This window comes from Mesoplodon mirus (assembly GCF_964341445.2).
Source record: "Mesoplodon mirus genome assembly, chromosome: 17".
NCBI classification, from domain to species: domain Eukaryota; kingdom Metazoa; phylum Chordata; class Mammalia; order Artiodactyla; family Ziphiidae; genus Mesoplodon; species Mesoplodon mirus.
This window is the reverse complement of record NC_138993.1, coordinates 78718497-78735742: the sequence shown is the minus strand read 5'-3', so window position 1 is coordinate 78735742 and position 17246 is coordinate 78718497. Positions and strand designations below refer to the sequence as shown.

General features: G+C 47.3%; 1 long non-coding RNA gene across 1 annotated transcript; it reads right to left on the bottom strand.

The window, feature by feature from the left end:
* Nucleotides 1-1883: 1883 nt before the first annotated feature.
* LOC309792575 lies at nt 1884-12081 on the bottom strand. The gene is made up of 3 exons (XR_014291739.1): nt 12044-12081; nt 8714-8859; nt 1884-1959 (listed from the first exon to the last, which is right to left on the bottom strand). It is a non-coding gene; the product is annotated as an uncharacterized lncRNA (long non-coding RNA).
* Nucleotides 12082-17246: the final 5165 nt, after the last annotated feature.

Sequence of the window (17246 nt, the reverse complement as noted above, 5' to 3'; positions counted from 1 at the left end):
TTTTGGGGCTAGGGCTGGGATTGTGGCTACGGCTAGGCCTAGGGCTGGGCCTGGGGCTTGGGCTCGGGCTGGGGCTGGGGCTGAGGCTAGGGCTGGGGCTAGGGCTGGGGCTGGGGCTGGGGCTAGGGCTGGGTGTCAGGCTAGGGCTGTGGCTGGGGCTGGGGCTGGGGCTAGGGCTGCGGCTGGGGCTGGGGCTAGGGCTGCGGCTGGAGCTGGGCCTAGGGCTGGGGCTGGGGCTAGGGCTAGGCCTGGGGCTGGGGCTGGGGCTGGGACTGGTGCTAGGGCTGGGGCTGGGGCTGGGGCTGGGGCTGGGGCTGGGGCTGGGGCTAAGGCTAGGTTTAGGGCTAGGCCCTTAGTTAGGAATAGGGTCAAGGTCTTACTTAAGGACACTGTCAGGGCAAGGCCTAGGAGGAGCATGAAGACCTCTATAGGATCAGCATCAGGGGCTGGGCCTGCGGCTGGGGTTGGACCTGGGGCCTTATTAGGAATACTGTCAAGGCCTTAGTTACCACTTTGTCAGGAGAAGGCCTAGGAGGATCTCAAGGGCCTCTATAGGATCAGCATAAGGAGCTAAGAATGGGGCTGGGGCTGGGGCGGGGGTTGGGGCCAGGGCTGGGACTGCGGCTAGGGCTAGGGCTGGGGCCTGGGCTTGGGCTCGTGCTGGGGCTTGGGCTCGGGCTGGGGCTGGGGCTAGTGCTGTGGCTGTGGCTGGGGCTGTGGCTTGGGCTGGGGCTGGGACTGCGGCTAAGGCTAGGGCTGGGGCTAGGGCTGGGGCTGGGGCTGGGGCTGGGGCTGGGGCTGGGACTGGGACTGTGGCTGGGACTGGGGCTGGGGCTAGGTTTAGGGCTAGGGCCTTAATTAGGAATAGGTTCAAGGCCTTATTTAAGGACTGTGTCAGGGCAAGGCCTAGGAGGAGCATAAAGGCCTCTATAGGATCAGCATCAGGGGCTGGGGCTGCGGCTGGGGCTGGACCTGGGGCTGGACCTGGGGCCTTAGTTAGAAATAGTGTCAAGGCCTTAGTTACCACATTGTCAGGGGAAGGCCTAGGAGGAGCATAAGGGCCTCTATAGGATCAGCATCAGGGGCTAGGGCTGGGGCTAGGGCTGGGGTTGGGGCTATGGCTGGAGCTGGGGCTAGGGGTCGGGCTAGGGCTGGGGCCTTAGTTAGTGTCACTGTCAGGGCCTTAATTAGGTTTAGCATCAGAGCTTTCGTTAGGTATAATGACAGGGCCTGAGTTAGTAGTAGTGTCAAGGCCTGAGTTAAGGACAGTGTCAGGGCAAGGCCTAGGAGGAGCATAAGGGCCTCTGTAGGATCAGGATCAGGGGCTGGCGCTGGGGCTGGGGCCTTAGTGAGAAATAGCGTCAAGTCCTTAGTTAAGGACATTGTCAGGGCAAGGCCTAGGAGCTTCATAATGGCCTCTGTAGGATAAGCATCTCGGGCTGGAGCTGGTTCTGGGGCTGGGACTCGGGCTAGGCCTGGGGCTATAGCTGGGAAACTCAGTCATTGTTCCAGAAAAAGAAAACGGGATCAGGATGGAAAAAGACATTTTCATACCGTTCGGACAGTAGGTGAAGGTTGAAGTGGGGCTGAGTATTAAATTATAATGTGGACATCAGGATTTCTTCATTTAGGGGTTATGTGCTGGTGCCTTGGGCAAAACACACTGAGCATTTTGTGTCAAGTGGCAAATGTGAGTACTTTTTGACATTATTGCAACTTTTCTGTACATTTTAAATGACTGGAAAGTAAATTACTTTTCTAGACAACCATGTCAGGATCATGCCAGAAAATCAGACAAGACAGACATCAAATTTTTCTTATAGAGGCCAAGACTTACCCAGACCACGTTCAACCAAAGTTGTGATACTTATATTTCCCTTGTAGGAGTCCGCACGGTATTAAGAGGCACCGTGGGAAGAGTGTATTAGTAGCTACCATGTCGTGGGTCCTGTGGATCACCTGGGGGGCAGTAGAAACGGTGAGATTTTAGTCTTGCAATTTTTCACATGACTTCAAAAAAATATGTTAAAAAATAAATTCAGTAAAGTTGCAAAATATGCACTCAATATACACAAATCAGTTTCGTTTCTATACACTAATAATGAACCACCAGCAAGAAACATTAAGAAAACAATCCCATTTACAATTCCATCCAAAAGAACGAACTATTTAGCAATGAATTTAACCAAGGACACGAAAGACCTATACTCAGAAAACTATAAAGCACTCGTAAAGAAACTGAAGACACAATAGAAAACAATATTCCATGCTCATGCGTCAGAAAAATTACTATTATTAAAATGTTTGGGAGAGGGGGAAGGTGGCGGAAGAGTAAGACACGCAGATCACCTTCCTCTTCACAGATACATCCGAAATACAGCTACACGGGGAACCACCCCTACAGAACACCTACTGAACGCTGGCCGAAGACCTCAGACCTCCCAAAAGGCAAGAAACTCCCCACGGGGCTTCCCTGGTGGCGCAGTGGTTCAGAGTCCGCCTGCCGATGCAGGGGACACGGGTTCGTGCCCCGGGCCGGGAAGATCCCACATGCCGCGGAGCGGCTAGGCCCGTGAGCCATGGCCGCTGAGCCTGCGCGTCCGGAGCCTGTGCTCCGCAACGGGAGAGGCCACAACAGTGAGAGGCCCGTGTACCGAAAGAAAAAAAAAAAAGAAAAGAAAAGAAACTCCCCACGTACCTAGGTAGGGCAAAAGAAAACAGAATAAACAGAGACAAAAGGATAGGGCCGGGACCTGCACCAGTGGGAAGGAGCCGTGAAGGAGAAACGGTTTCCACACACTAGGAGCCCCTTCGCGGGCGGAGATTGCGGGTGGCGGAGGGGGAAAGCTTCGGAGCCGCGGAGGAGACCGCAGCCACAGGGGTACGGAGGGCAAAGCAGAGAGATTCCCGCACAGAGGACCGGTGCCGACCGCCACCCACCAGCCCGAGAGGCTTGTTCTCCTCACCCGCCGGGGCGGGCGGGGCTGGGAGCTGAGGCTCGGGCTTCAGTCAGAGCGCACTGGCGGCGTGAACACAGCCTGAAGGGAGTTAGTGCGCCACGGCCGGCCGGGAGGGAGTCCGGGGAACAGTCTGGAGCTGCCGAAGAGGCAAGAGACTTTTCCTTCCCTCTTTGTTTCCTGGTGCGTGAGGAGAGGGGATTCAGAGTGCCGCTGAAAGGAGGAGCTCCAGAGACGGGCGCGAGGCGCGGCTCAAAGCGCGGACCCCAGAGACGGGCGTGGGACGCTGGGGCTGCTGCCGCCGCCACCAAGAAGCCCGTGTGCGAGCGCAGGTCACTCTCCACACCTCCCCTCCCGGGAGCCCGTGCTGCCCGCCACCGCCACGGTACCGGGCTCCACAGACCACATCCCCGGGAGAACGCACGGGCGCGCCTCGTGCTGACGCAACGTCACGCCGGCCTCCGCCGACGCACGCTCGCCCCGCCTCCGTGCCCCTCCCTCCCCCGCGGCCTGAGGCAGCCAGAGCGCCCGAATCAGCGGCTCCTTTAACCCCGTCCTGTCTGAGCGAAGAACAGACGTCCTCCGGCGACCTACACGCAGAGGCGGGGCCGAATCCAAAGCTGAGCCCCGGGAGCTGTGCGAACAGAGAAGAGAAAGGGGAATCTCTCCCAGCAGCCTCAGAAGCAGCGGATTAAAGCTCCGCAATCAACTTGATGTACCCCGCGTCTGTGGAATACATGAAGAGACAACGAATCATCCCAAATTGAGGAGGTGGACTTTGAGAGCAAGATTTATGATTTTTTTCCCCTTTCCCTCTTTTTGTGAGTGTGTACGTGTATGCTTCTGTGTGAGATTTTGTCTGTAGACCTTTGCTTTCACCATATGTCCTAGGGTTCTATCCGCCCGTTTTTGGGGGGTTTTGTTTTTCTTACTTAAAAAATTTTTTCTTAATAATTCTTTATTTTAATAACTTTATTTTATTTGACCTTACTTTATTTTCTTTTATCCTCTTTCTTTTTTTCTTTCTTTCTTTCTTTCTGCTTTTTCTCCCTTTTATTCTGAGCCGTGTGGATGAAAGGCTCTTGGTGCTGCAGCCAGGAGTCACTGCTGTGCCTCTGAGGTGGGAGAGCCAACTTCAGGACACTGTTCCAAAAGAGACCTCCAAGCTCCACGTAATATCCAACGGCGAAAATCTCCCAGAGATCTCCATCTCAACACCAACACCCAGTTTATCTCAATGACCAGCAAGCTACAGTGCTAGACTCCCTATGCCAAACAACTAGCAAGACAGGAACACAACCCCACCCATTAGCAGAGAGGCTGCCTAAAATCATAATAAGTCCAAGACACCCCAAAACACACCACCAGACGTGGACCTGCCCACCAGAAAGACAAGATCCAGCCTCATCCACCAGAACACAGGCACCCTCCACCAGGAAGCCTACACAACCCACTGAACCAACTTTAACCACTGGGGACAGACACCAAAAACGACGGGAACTACGAACCTGCAGCCTGCAAAAAGGAGACCCCCCAAGCACAGTAAGAGAAGCAAAATGAGAAGACAGAAAAACACACAGCAGATGAAGGAGCAAGATGAAAACCCACCAGACCTAACAAATGAAGAGGAAATAGGCAATCTCCCTGAAAAAGAATTCAGAATAATGATAGTAAAGATGATCCAAAATCTTGGAAATGGAATAGAGAAAATGCAAGAAACATTTAACAAGGACCTAGAAGCACTAAAGATGAAACAAGCAACGATGAACAACACAATAAAAGAAATTAAAAATACTCTAGAAGGGATCAATAGCAGAATAACCGAGGCAGAAGAACGGATAAGTGACCTGGAAGATAAAATAGTGGAAATAACTACTGCAGAGCAGAATAGAGAAAAAAGAATGAAAAGAACTGAGGACAGTCTCAGAGACCTCTGGGACAACATTAAACGCACCAACATTTGAATTATAGGGGTTCCAGAAGAAGAAGAGAAAAGGAAAGGGACTGAGAAAATATTTGAGGAGATTATAGTTGAAAACTTCCCTAATATGGGAAAGGAAATAGTTAATCAAGTCCAGGAAGCACAGAGAGTACCATACAGGATAAATCCAAGGAGAAACATGCCAAGACACATATTAATCAAACTGTCAAAAATTAAATGCAAAGAAAACATATTAAAAGCAGCAAGGGAAAAACAACAAATAACACACAAGGGAATCCCCATAAGGTTAACAGCTGATCTTTCAGCAGAAACTCTGCAAGCCAGAAGGGACTGGCAGGACATATTTAAAGTGATGAAGGAGAACAACCTACAGCCAAGATTACTCTACCCAGCAAGGATCTCATTCAGATTGGATGGAGAAATTAGAACCTTCACAGACAAGCAAAAGCTGAGAGAGTTCAGCACCACCAAACCAGCTTTACAACAAATGCTAAAGGATCTTCTCTAGGCAAGAAACACAAGAGAAGGAAAAGACCTATAATAACAGACCCACGCACATATGGTCACCTTATCTTTGATAAAGTGGCAGGAATGTACAGTGGAGAAAGGACAGCCTCTTCAATAAGTGGTGCTGGGAAAACTGGACAGGTACGTGTAAAAGTAGGAGATTAGATCTTCCCTAACACCATACACAAAAATAAGCTCAAAATGGACTAAAGACCTAAAGGTAAGGCCAGACACTATCAAACTCTTAGGGGAAAAACATAGGCAGAACACTCTATGACATAAATCACATCAAGATCCTATCTGACCCACCGCCTAGAGAAATGGAAATAAAAACAAAAACAAACAAATGGGACCTAATGAAACTTCAAAGCTTTTGCACAGCAAAGGAAACCATAAACAAGATGAAAAGACAACCCTCAGAATGGGAGAAAATATTTGCAAATGAAGCAACTGACAAAGGATTAATCTCCAAAATTTACAAGCAGCTCATGCAGCTCAATAACAAAAAAACAAACAACCCAATCCAAAAATGGGCAGAAGACCTAAATAGACATTTCTCCAAAGAAGATATACAGACTGCCAACAAACACACGAAAGAATGCTCAACATCATTAATGATTAGAGAAATGCAAATCAAAACTAGAATGAGATATCTCCTCACACCAGTCAGAATGGCCATCATCAAAAAATCTAGACACAGTAAATGCTGCAGAGGATGTGGAGAAAAGGGAACACTCTTGCACTGCTGGTGGGAATGTGAATTGGCACAGCCACTATGGCGAACAGTATGGAGGTTCCTTAAAAAACTACAAATAGAACTACCATATGACCCAGCAATCCAACTACTGGGCATATACCCTGAGAAAACCATAATTCAAAAAGAGTCATGTACCAAAATGTTCACTGCAGCTCTATTTACAATAGCCCGGAGATGGAAACAACCTAAGTGTCCATCATCGGATGAATGGATAAAGAAGACGTGGCACATATATACAATGGGATATTACTCAGCCACAAAAAGAAACGAAATTGAGCTATTTGTAATGAGGTGGATGGAGCTAGAGTCTGTCATACAGAGTGAAGTCAGTCAGAAAGAGAAAGACAAATACCGTATGCTGACACATATATATGGAATTTAAGGGAAAAAGATGTCATGAAGAACCTAGGGTTAAGACAGGAATAAAGACACAGACCTACTAGAGAATGGACTTGAGGATATGGGGAGGGGGAAGGGTAAGCTGTGACAAAGTGAGAGAGTGGCTTGGACACATATACACTACCAAACGTAAAACAGATAGCTAGTGGGAAGCAGCCGCGTAGCACAGGGTGATCAGCTTGGTGCTCTGTGACCACCTAGAGGGGTGGGATAGGGAGGGTGGGAGGGAGGGAGATGCAACAGGGAAGAGATATGGGGACATATGTATATGTATAACTGATTCACTCTGTTATAAAGCAGAAACTAACACACCATTGTAAAGCAATTAGACTCCAATAAAGATGTTAAAAAAAATGATTCTTTGGCAAAATCCTGCACCTTGCTGCTACTTGTTCATTCCTCATTGCTTTCAATTCCTAGCAAGTATCTTTGCAAGGCAACATGGACATTCACACCTGGATGACGCTGTTTCTACAGAAGGCCCTGACACTGCCCCTAAATAACGGCCTGACACCGGTCCCAAGTATGGACCTGATCCTGTCCATAACTAAGGCCCTGAAGATGTCCCTCATGAAGTCTTTGACACTGCCCTTAATAAGCCCCTGACACTGTCCCTAGCTAATGGCCTCAGCTATAACTTACAAAGTCCCTAACACTATCCCCAGGACGCTGACACCCTCCCTGAGGCTTTGATGCTGTCCCTTAGTGCCTAAGCGGTGACAAAATAACACCCTGATTCTATTACTAAGGCCCTGAATATATCCCCAAGAAAGTCTCTGAAGTGTCCCTAACTAACGGCCTGAACTGTGTCTTACGAAGGCCCTCAAGTGATCTCTGAGGGCCTGACAACACTGTCCCTAACTAAGGCCCCGTTGCTGGCCCTAACTAACGTCCTGATGCTGAACCTAACTGAGGCCCTGTTGCTCTTCCTAACTAAGGCCTTGATGCCCATTCTACCTGAGGCCCTAAAACTGTCTGTAACTAATGACCTGACTCTTTTCCTAACTAACACCCTCATTTTGTCCCTCATTAATGCCCTGACACTGGTCGACACCACAGCCCTGATGCTGGCCCAATCTAAGGCCTTGACGATGTCCCTAATAGTCTTAGATGTCCCTCACCGTTGTCCTGACCCTGTCCCTCACCAAGGCCCTGACCCTCTTCCTAACTAAGGCCCGGATGCTGTCTCTACCTCAGAATCTGAAATTCTCATGTCCCGACTCTCCCTAACATCCTGACGCTGCCCCTAAGTGAGGCCCTGACACTCTTCTTAACTAAGGACTTGCCGCTGTCCCCACCTAAAACCCTGACACTGTCTGTAACTAATGACCTGACTCGTTCCCTAACTAACACCACAGTTTAGGCCCTACCTAACACCCTCACACTGGTTCTAATTATGGCCACGATGCTGGCTCTAAGGCCCTGAAGAGACCCCTAAGTAACAGCCCAAACTGTGTCTAGCTAAGGCTCTCACGTTCTCTCTAACTGAAGCACTGACACTGTCCCTAACTTAGGCCCTGATGCTGTCCCCTATAGTCTCAGCTGTCACTAAATAATGCCCTGATCCTGTCCACAACTAAGGCCCTGAATATGTCCCTAAGTGCATCTCTGACGATGTCCTTAACAGCCTGAACTCTCTTCAGGTTATCTCTGAGGCTCTGACACTGGCCCTTCCTAAGGCCTCACCCCGGGGTTGTCCCAGGCTGCTGGGCAGTTTTCTCTTGTCCGCATCTCTGGCCAGCTGCCTGCCATTGGCCACTCTTAAGATTCTGCGATGCAGTGGTCCCACGTGGGATGTGCCTGTGTAGGCTCACCTGTGGGAGGAGAGTCATGGCCACTCCGCCCTCCAGGGGACTGCGGCTCAGGGTAGGAATCTCTCAGCCAGTGTCTGGAGAACGGGTTCTGTGTCCTTGTTTGTTGTAAATCCCTTGGAGTTACCTCTAACATTTTTTAAATGGATATCCCCCTCAGGATAATTTGATAATAATTTGATTATATCAATAATCAAATTACTGATAAATAATATAAATTACTTACCACATAAAAATTCAGGAATGACATTATTAGAATGAGCAGGAAAACACCGGATGCCCCCCACCCCCAATGATCTATTACTTGCAGGATTTAAAATTCTAATGAGAAAACACTCACTCTCCTCACCCTCTTGGGTGTCAGCACAAGGCGGGAATCAGCTGCATCCTTTATTTATCCCTCTGATTTTCCAGAACCTTTCCTTCAAGGAGAAATCTCTGGGCTCTGCGGGAGCTGTGAGTGGTGACCATCAGGTAAATCTGAGACTGAAAAGCAAGAGGAAAAGAGATAGAGGAGGAGATGAGAATCGGTGATGGGGAGAAGCAGGGGCATCCCCGTTCAATCGCAGGCCGAGGGTCTGGGTTAATCTCCAACGAAGCTAAGGACCACCAGGATCTGGTCCCACTGGCCTTGTCACCTGGTGTGGGGACTGGGGACAGCCAAACCACCATGGCCACTCTCAGAGAAATAAAGAAGGTGGGAGGGTACCCCGAGAGCCAGATTGAAAATGGTCATGCTGTGAGATAGTAAGATGCCCTTTTCAGAAAAGTGAAGACTGTTCTCTTGGCTCTCAAAGACTTGCAAATACTCTGTGTCCTTCTGGAGGCATGCTGAAGGCTTCAGCCTTTGAGGGTAGTAATGGGAGTGCATCGGGGCTCAAAACCATCCAGCACTCACTCACTCCTTGAGGGTGCCGAGGATGACCAGTGACCACCCCTCGGGTGCCGTGGGGCCTGAAATTCCCTGATCACCGAGGACGGGAGGGGCCGCACAGACACTCCACTGGACCACCGGGGGCTTGGCCGGTGGGCTACATACAGTCCTTTATCAGATACACGGTTTGCAAACATCCTGCGCCATTTTGGATGGTGGATTATCTTATTCCTTGCTCCTTTTATACACAACTCCTTTTCATTTTGAGGAAGTCTAATTCATCTATTTTGTCTTTTGTTGCTTGTGCTTTCGGTAGATCTAAGATATCATGACCAAATCCAAGGTCATGAAGATTTACTCTTATGTTTTCTTCTACGAGTTTTATAATTTTGGCTCTTGCACCTAGGCCTTTGGTCCATCTTGTGTTGATTTTGTATATGGGGTGGGGGGAGGTAGGGTCCAACTTTACTCTTCTGCATGTGGGTATCCAGTTGTTCCACTACCTGTGCTAACTGTTTGGGAGAAAATACCTGCAAATGATGCAACCAACAAGGTCTTAATTCTAAAATATACAAACGGCTCATACAGCACAAAAAAGAAAAAAAAATCAAAAAATAAGCAGAAGGTCTAAACAGACATTTCTCCAAAGACATACAGATAGCCAATAGGCACATGAAAAGATGCTCCACATCGCTAATTATTAGAGAACGCAAATCAAAACTACAGTGAGTTATCACCTCATAGTGATCAGAATGGCCATCATTAGAATGTCTAGAAAGAAATGCTGGAAGGGGTGTGGAGAAAAGGGAACCCTACTACACTACTGGTGGGAATGTAAACTGATGCAGCCACTATGGAAAACAGTATGGAGGTTCCTCAAAAACTAAAACTAGAATTACCATAGGACCCAGCAATCCCACTCCTGGGCACATATCCAGACAGAACTATAATTCGAAAAGATACATGCACCCCAGCATTCACAGCAGCACTATTCACAATAGCCAAGACATGGAAGCAACCTGAATGTCCCTCAGCAGATGAATGGATATAGAAGATGTGGTACATATATACAACGGAATATTACTCAGCCATAAAACAGAATGAAATAATGCCACTTGCAGCTACATGGATGGACCTAGAGATTATCATACAAAGTGAAGTAAGTCAGACAGAGAACAACAAATACCATATGATATCACTTATGTGTGGATTATAAAATGAGACCCAAATGAACCTATCTACAGAACAAAAACAGACTCACAAATATAGAAGACAGACTTGTGGTTGTCAAGGGGAAGACAGGGGAGAGGGATGGATTGGGAGTTTGGTATTAGTAGATGCAAATTATTATATATAGGATGGATACATAAGGTCTTCCTGTACAGCACAGGGAACTGTATTCAATACCCTGTAATGAACCATAATGGAAAAGAATATGAAAAATATGTACATATGTATGTACGTATATATGAATCACTTTGCTGTGCAGCAGAAATTAACACAACATTGTAGGTTAACTATACTTCAGTATCAATTAGTTTGAAGGCACTTTTATAAATTAGGTCTTAGTTCTCTTGTCCTTTCATCCTGGGACAAATGTATAACAGAAACTAACCTGGATTACTCCCGGATGAACTCATATCACACAGACCTTTAACTGGTGAACAAACCGTGAATACCAGTTACTCCAGGGGATGTCCTGATCCAATATGAAGCTTGTAAACCTTGTAACAAGCCTGCAGAATCCACTAAATTTGGAAATTCAAACTGAAATGAAGCCACCTATCCCATGACTTCTCCACAACTAGTTATACAACATCAATTGGAAACCATATACAATCAAATGAATGTAGACAGAAACAACTATAGCCTTCCTTTTTTTCCCTTTCAGATGAAGACGGTATTTAAGGTGATGTCTTGGGCCGTTTCAGGGTGTTACTCAATTTCCTGGGTATCTGCCATGCACACAGGAGGTACACATGTTAGTTAACTTGTTTGTGCAACTAAATGAAGGTAGTTAATACCACAAAACTGTATACATAAAGTGAATTAAATGCTAAAGTCGTGTTTTGTATTTTTTTTTCTTTTTGCGGTATGCGGGCCTCTCACTGTTGTGGCCTCTCCCGTTGCGGAGCACAGGCTCCGGATGCGCAGGCCCAGCGGCCATGGCTCACGGGCCCAGCCGCTCCGCGGCATATGGGATCCTCCCAGACCGGGGCACGAACCCGTATCCCCTGCATCGGCAGGCGGACTCTCAACCACTGCGCCACCAGGGAGGCCCGTGTTTTGTATTTTTAATGACAATGAAAAAAAACACTGTAGCGCTGATATCTGTTACAAAAATGAACGTTAAAAACATTCTTAGTGAAAAAAGCCATACAGAAAAGGCCCCCTAGATCCCATACTCATCTTGTCTGCTTCAAATCCATCAAGGTTGTCCAAATGAGGGAGAAACTCCGTCATGGTTCCAGAAAAAGAAAACTGGATCAGGATGGAAAAAGACATTTTCATACCGTTCGGACAGTAGGTGAAGGTTGAAGTGGGGCTGAGTATTAAATTATAATGTGGACATCAGGATTTCTTCATTTAGGGGTTATGTGCTGGTGCCCTGGGCAAAACACACTGAGCATTTTGTGTCAAGTGGCAAATGTGAGTACTTTTTGACATTATTGCAACTTTTCTGTACATTTTAAATGACTGGAAAGTAAATTACTTTTCTAGACAACCATGTCAGGATCATGCCAGAAAATCAGACAAGACAGACATCAAATTTTTCTTATAGAGGCCAAGACTTACCCAGACCACGTTCAACCAAAGTTGTGATACTTATTTCCCTTGTAGGAGTCCGCACGGTATTAAGAGGCACCGTGGGAAGAGTGTATTAGTAGCTAGCATGTCGTGGGTCCTGTGGATCACCTGGGGGGCAGTAGAAACGGTGAGATTTTAGTCTTGCAATTTTTCACATGACTTCAAAAAAATATGTTAAAAAATAAATTCAGTAAAGTTGCAAAATATGCACTCAATATACACAAATCAGTTTCGTTTCTATACACTAATAATGAACCACCAGCAAGAAACATTAAGAAAACAATCCCATTTACAATTCCATCCAAAAGAACGAACTATTTAGCAATAAATTTAACCAAGGACACGGAAGACCTATACTCAGAAAACTATAAAGCACTCGTAAAGAAACTGAAGACACAATAGAAAACAATATTCCACGCTCATGCGTCAGAAAAATTACTAGTATTAAAATGTTTGGGAGAGGGGGAAGGTGGCGGAAGAGTAAGACACGCAGATCACCTTCCTCTTCACAGATACATCCGAAATACAGCTACACGGGGAACCACCCCTACAGAACACCTACTGAACGCTGGCCGAAGACCTCAGACCTCCCAAAAGGCAAGAAACTCCCCACGGGGCTTCCCTGGTGGCGCAGTGGTTCAGAGTCCGCCTGCCGATGCAGGGGACACGGGTTCGTGCCCCGGGCCGGGAAGATCCCACATGCCGCGGAGCGGCTAGGCCCGTGAGCCATGGCCGCTGAGCCTGCGCGTCCGGAGCCTGTGCTCCGCAACGGGAGAGGCCACAACAGTGAGAGGCCCGTGTACCGAAAAAAAAAAAAAAAAGAAAGAAAAGAAACTCCCCACGTACCTGGGTAGGGCAAAAGAAAACAGAATAAACAGAGACAAAAGGATAGGGCCGGGACCTGCACCAGTGGGAGGGAGCCGTGAAGGAGAAACGGTTTCCACACACTAGGAGCCCCTTCGCGGGCGGAGACTGCGGGTGGCGGAGGGGGAAAGCTTCGGAGCCGCGGAGGAGACCGCAGCCACAGGGGTACGGAGGGCAAAGCAGAGAGATTCCCGCACAGAGGACCGGTGCCGACCGCCACTCACCAGCCCGGGAGGCTTGTCTCCTCACCGACCGGGGCGGGCGGGGCTGGGAGCTGAGGCTCGGGCTTCAGTCAGAGCGCGCTGGCGGCGTGAACACAGCCTGAAGGGGCTTAGTGCGCCATGGCCGGCCGGGAGGGAGTCCGGGGAAAAGTCTGGAGCTGCCGAAGAGGCAAGAGACTTTTCCTTCCCTCTTTGTTTCCTGGTGCGTGAGGAGAGGGGATTCAGAGCGCTGCTTAAAGGAGCTCCAGAGACGGGCGCGAGGCGCGGCTGAAAGCGCGGACCCCAGAGACGGGCGTGGGACGCTGGGGCTGCTGCTGCCGCCACCAAGAAGCCCGTGTGCGAGCGCAGGTCACTCTCCACACCTCCCCTCCCGGGAGCCCGTGCTGCCCGCCACCGCCACGGTCCCCGGCTCCACAGACAACACCCCCGGGAGAACGCACGGGCGCGCCTCGTGCTGACGCAACGTCACGCCGGCCTCCGCCGACGCACGCTCGCCCCGCCTCCGTGCCCCTCCCTCCCCCGCGGCCTGAGGCAGCCAGAGCGCCCGAATCAGCGGCTCCTTTAACCCCGTCCTGTCTGAGCGAAGAACAGACGTCCTCCGACGACCTACACGCAGAGGCGGGGCCGAATCCAAAGCTGAGCCCCGGGAGCTGTGCGAACAGAGAAGAGAAAGGGGAATCTCTCCCAGCAGCCTCAGAAGCAGCGGATTAAAGCTCCGCAATCAACTTGATGTACCCTGCGTCTGTGGAATACCTGAAGAGACAACGAATCATCCCAAATTGAGGAGGTGGACTTTGAGAGCAAGATTTATGATTTTTTCCCCTTTTCCTCTTTTTGACAGTGCGTACGTGTATGCTTCTGTGTGAGATTTTGTCTGTATACCTTTGCTTTCACCATTTGTCCTAGGGTTCTATCCGCCCGTTTCTTGGGGGTTTTGTTTTTCTTACTTAAAAAATTTTTTCTTAATAATTCTTTATTTTAATAACTTTATTTTATTTGACCTTACTTTATTTTCTTTTATCCTCTTTCTTTCTTTCTTTCTTTCTTTCTTTCTGCTTTTTCTCCCTTTTATTCTGAGCCGTGTGGATGAAAGGCTCTTGGTGCTGCAGCCAGGAGTCAGTGCTGTGCCTCTGAGGTGGGAAGGCCAACTTCAGGACACAGGTCCAAAAGAGACCTCCGAGCTCCACGTAATATCCAACGGCGAAAATCTCCCAGAGATCTCCATCTCAACACCCACACCCAGCTCCACTCAACGACCAGCAAGCTACAGTGCTGGACTCCCTATGCCAAACAACTAGCAAGACAGGAACACAACCCCACCCATTAGCAGAGAGGCTGCCTAAAATCATAATAAGTCCAAGACACCCCAAAACACACCACCAGACGTGGACCTGCCCACCAGAAAGACAAGATCCAGCCTCATCCACCAGAACACAGGCACCCTCCACCAGGAAGCCTACACAACCCACTGAACCAACTTTAACCACTGGGGACAGACACCAAAAACGACGGGAACTACGAACCTGCAGCCTGCAAAAAGGAGACCCCCAAGCACAGTAAGAGAAGCAAAATGAGAAGACAGAAAAACACACAGCAGATGAAGGAGCAAGATGAAAACCCACCAGACCTAACAAATGAAGAGGAAATAGGCAGTCTCCCTGAAAAAGAATTCAGAATAATGATAGTAAAGATGATCCAAAATCTTGGAAATGGAATAGAGAAAATGCAAGAAACATTTAACAAGGACCTAGAAGCACTAAAATGAAACAAGCAACGATGAACAACACAATAAAAGAAATTAAAAATACTCTAGAAGGGATCAATAGCAGAATAACCGAGGCAGAAGAACGGATAAGTGACCTGGAAGATAAAATAGTGGAAATAACTACTGCAGAGCAGAATAGAGAAAAAAGAATGAAAAGAACTGAGGACAGTCTCAGAGACCTCTGGGACAACATTAAACGCACCAACATTTGAATTATAGGGGTTCCAGAAGAAGAAGAGAAAAGGAAAGGGACTGAGAAAATATTTGAAGAGATTATAGTTGAAAACTTCCCTAATATGGGAAAGGAAATAGTTAATCAAGTCCAGGAAGCACAGAGAGTACCATACAGGATAAATCCAAGGAGAAACATGCCAAGACACATATTAATCAAACTGTCAAAAATTAAATGCAAAGAAAACATATTAAAAGCAGCAAGGGAAAAACAACAAATAACACACAAGGGAATCCCCATAAGGTTAACAGCTGATCTTTCAGCAGAAACTCTGCAAGCCAGAAGGGACTGGCAGGACATATTTAAAGTGATGAAGGAGAACAACCTACAGCCAAGATTACTCTACCCAGCAAGGATCTCATTCAGATTGGATGGAGAAATTAGAACCTTCACAGACAAGCAAAAGCTGAGAGAGTTCAGCACCACCAAACCAGCTTTACAACAAATGCTAAAGGATCTTCTCTAGGCAAGAAACACAAGAGAAGGAAAAGACCTATAATAACAGACCCACGCACATATGGTCACCTTATCTTTGATAAAGTGGCAGGAATGTACAGTGGAGAAAGGACAGCCTCTTCAATAAGTGGTGCTGGGAAAACTGGACAGGTACGTGTAAAAGTAGGAGATTAGATCTTCCCTAACACCATACACAAAAATAAGCTCAAAATGGACTAAAGACCTAAAGGTAAGGCCAGACACTATCAAACTCTTAGGGGAAAAACATAGGCAGAACACTCTATGACATAAATCACATCAAGATCCTATCTGACCCACCGCCTAGAGAAATGGAAATAAAAACAAAAACAAACAAATGGGACCTAATGAAACTTCAAAGCTTTTGCACAGCAAAGGAAACCATAAACAAGATGAAAAGACAACCCTCAGAATGGGAGAAAATATTTGCAAATGAAGCAACTGACAAAGGATTAATCTCCAAAATTTACAAGCAGCTCATGCAGCTCAATAACAAAAAAACAAACAACCCAATCCAAAAATGGGCAGAAGACCTAGACATTTCACCAAAGAAGATATACAGACTGCCAACAAACACATGAAAAAATGCTCAACATCATTAATGATTAGAGAAATGCAAATCAAAACTAGAATGAGATATCACCTCACACCAGTCAGAATGGCCATCATCAAAAAATCTAGAAACAATAAATGTTGGAGAGGATGTGGAGAAAAGGGAACACTCTTGCACTGCTGGTGGGAATGTGAATTGACACAGCCACTATGGCGAGCAGTATGGAGGTTCCTTAAATAACTACAAATAGAACTACCATATGACCCAGCAATCCAACTACTGGGCATATACCCTGAGAAAACCATAATTCAAAAAGAGTCATGTACCAAAATGTTCACTGCAGCTCTATTTACAATAGCCCGGAGATGGAAACAACCTAAGTGTCCATCATCGGATGAATGGATAAAGAAGACGTGGCACATATATACAATGGGATATTACTCAGCCACAAAAAGAAACGAAATTGAGCTATTTGTAATGAGGTGGATGGAGCTAGAGTCTGTCATACAGAGTGAAGTCAGTCAGAAAGAGAAAGACAAATACCGTATGCTGACACATATATATGGAATTTAAGGAAAAAAGTGTCATGAAGAACCTAGGGTTAAGACAGGAATAAAGACACAGACCTACTAGAGAATGGACTTGAGGATATGGGGAGGGGGAATGGTAAGCTGTGACAAAGTGAGAGAGTGGCTTGGACATATATACACTACCAAACGTAAAATAGATAGCTAGTGGGAAGCAGCCGCATAGCACAGGGAGATCAGCTTGGTGCTCTGTGACCACCTAGACGGGTTGGATAGGGAGGGTGGGAGGGAGGGAGACGCAAGAGGGAAGAGATATGGGAACATATGTATATGTTTTACCGATTCACTTTGTTATAAAGCAGAAACTAACACACCATTGTAAAGCAATTATACTCCAATAAAGTTGTAAAAAAATGTTTATTCTACCTAAAGCCATCAACAACCAGTGCCTGGAAAACTAGACAACGGACTCCAAAGAACGACAGTGGTCACCATCTACACTGCATATAAAGCTAACTAAAAGCACACAGTATTCCACATTAAACTCTTTCTCTC